The following is a 2,534-nucleotide window of genomic DNA, read 5'->3' on the forward strand; positions in this document are numbered from 1 at the left end:
AGAGAGAGAGAGAGAGAGAGAGAGAGAGAGAGAGAGAGAGAGAGAGATAAAGTGCAAGAAGACTGGAAAGGTGGGAGGAGCAAAGTCCTGAAGGGCTTTGAATGCCAAACAGAGGATTTTATGTCTGATCCTATAGGTGCTAGGGAGCTACAGAAGTTTATTGAATGGGGTGGCATGGAATGAAAAGGTCAGAGCACTGCTTTAGGAAAATCACTTTGGTGGCTGAATGGAGGATGAATTGGAGTGGGGAGGGACTTGAGACAAGCAGAGTCACCTGTGGCTATTGCAGTAGTCCTGGTGTGATTTGATGTGGGCCTGCACCAGAGCTGTGATAGTGTTAGAGGAGAGAAGGGAACATATTTGAGAGATGTTGCAAAGGTGAAATTGATAGGCTCTGTCTACTGATTGGATACAGGGATAAGAGACAGTGAAAAGTCACGGATGACTCCTAGGTTATGAGACTCCTAGGTGTGATTGTGAGGATGGTGGTTACAGTGGACAGTGAGTGGAAAGTTAGGAAGAGGCAAGAGTTTAGGAGAAAGGATAAGTTCAGTTTTGGATATGTTGAGTTACAGATGCCCAATAGGCAGTTGGAGATGGAAGACTGGAGGTCAGGAGAGAGGTTGGGCAGAATGAGTAGGTATGAAAATCATCAACATAGAGAGATGACAATTAAATCCATGGGAAATCACCAAGTAAAATAGTACAGAAGGAGAAAATAAGAGAGCTCAGGACAGAACTCTATGGGACACTGACAATTAGTAGTCATAATCTGTGTGAAGATCCAGCATAGGATACTGAGAACAAGCAGTCAGATAAGTAGGAGGAGAGCTAGGAGAGAGGAGTATCACAAAAACCTAAAGAGAAGAGAATATCAGGAGAAGAGGATGATTGATGGTAGCAAAAACTACAGAGAGATCAAGGAGTATAATTGAGAAAAGGTCATTAGAGTAAGCAATCAAGAGATTATTAATCACTTTGGAGAGAGATAAGCAATAAAGGGGAGAGAGAGAGAGAGAGAGAGAGAGAGAGAGAGAGAGAGAGAGAGAGCTGGAAATGTTGTAATGGCTCCTAAGATATACCTAGTTCCATGTGAGAAGGCAAGCAGGAAGAGGAGCTGCATAAAAGCCAGGTCATTTGAGGGATGGTTGAAGGAGTTAAGTATTTGTGAGTAAGAAGACGTTGGGAGGCATCATCACCGTCATCAAGTATGTGAAGGGGAGGAAATATTAAGCATTCTTTTTCTTCTGTCACTGGGGGCCTTTGGTTTGAGGTTGGATGATCACTTGTTAAGGATATCAGAGGATAGAATTCTGTACAAGTATGTGAAAGGAGAGTCCTTCTGAGGTCCTGTCATGCTCTGAGATTCTGTGGGCACCTGTTTTTAGAGTTGATTTGATGATGAGGCTCCAGAAGTAACTGTTTTCTACTGAGTAGGGCTGCTTGGTAACATCATGGTTTCTCTGTCTCTCTCTGTCTTAGAGGTCATTGAGCAGAGACACAAGACATATCCGACATTCCACCTCACTAACTACTGTGATGACAAGGTGTGTCAACTCCTGGAGGATTCGAAGGCAAATGTCAGAAACAATAAAGATACTATCCTCATGAAGATCCATGAATGGACAGAGGCACCTTAGGAAGCAGCCTCACTAGCTTCTCCCCTCACAGAGCACACACATCCTGGGACTGGCTTCTGTTCCCTGACAGCAGCTACCATTCCTTCTGCCCCTTTGGGAGAGGCACTCATTCACCTTCTCAGTTAAATGCTTCAAGTGGCTAACTTTTGTTTTAGGGCCCCAGCACTTTGCTTTGTACCCTCATGCTTCATGCAACTTAACCACATTCTACTTACCCTTTTCCAGGCCTAATAAAATGTTGACTTGCCTTCCAGGAGCCTCTTGTTCCATCCTGCTGCTTTATTTGTGTTATTTGCAGAAGCTTAGTGTTCACAGGAGGAGGGCTGATCCCAGGTTCAGGACACATGAGTTTGAGTCCTGGCTCAGACATTGTATATATGACCTGGGTCACTCATGTGGTTTTTATGAGCTTCTGTTTCTTCATCTGTAATACAATAATATCTGAAATGTCTAGCTCACATGTTTGTTTAGGGAGGTTGGGAATATGACATCAACAAGAAGTTATTGAATGTTTTCTGTATGCTAGATACTGGACTAGGTACTCATATAGTGCTAGGCACAACACAAACACCTCTGTCATGAGGTAGAATAATGTAATAGGGGAAAAGGAAAGATGTAGAGAAAGGGTTATGGGAAATTTTATGGGGAGATACCACTCTTATCTGGAGGATGGTAGAGAAGGCTTCATGCAGAACATGATCCCTTAAGATGGAACTTCAAGGAATGGAGGGCTTTGAAGAGACCACATTGGGTGGAGTTCATTCCAGGAATGTAAATATCATGGAAAGGGGTGAGGGAAGGAGGAGAACCAAGGAAGGGAAGTTGGTAGGAGGAGATAAGGCTGTGAGACTCATGAAAAGCCAGAGAGACAGAGTTTCTGAGTAATTAATAATC

The 2,534-nt window shown here is 43.4% G+C and overlaps 1 long non-coding RNA gene across 3 annotated transcripts in view; it reads left to right on the plus strand.

Annotated features, from left to right (window-relative positions):
* LOC114041090 overlaps positions 1-1,896 on the plus strand; it is a 10,086-nt gene extending 8,190 nt beyond the window's left edge. For all 3 annotated transcript variants that reach the window (XR_003568877.1, XR_003568875.1, XR_003568876.1), the window contains one exon: positions 1,483-1,896. This is a non-coding gene — a long non-coding RNA (uncharacterized LOC114041090). The remainder of the gene's footprint in view (positions 1-1,482) is intronic.
* The last annotated feature ends 638 nt before the right edge of the window (positions 1,897-2,534 follow it).

The sequence above is a fragment of the Vombatus ursinus genome, unplaced genomic scaffold (genome assembly GCF_900497805.2).
Source record: "Vombatus ursinus unplaced genomic scaffold, bare-nosed wombat genome assembly UNPS02014165.1, whole genome shotgun sequence".
Classification (NCBI taxonomy): Eukaryota; Metazoa; Chordata; class Mammalia; order Diprotodontia; family Vombatidae; genus Vombatus; species Vombatus ursinus.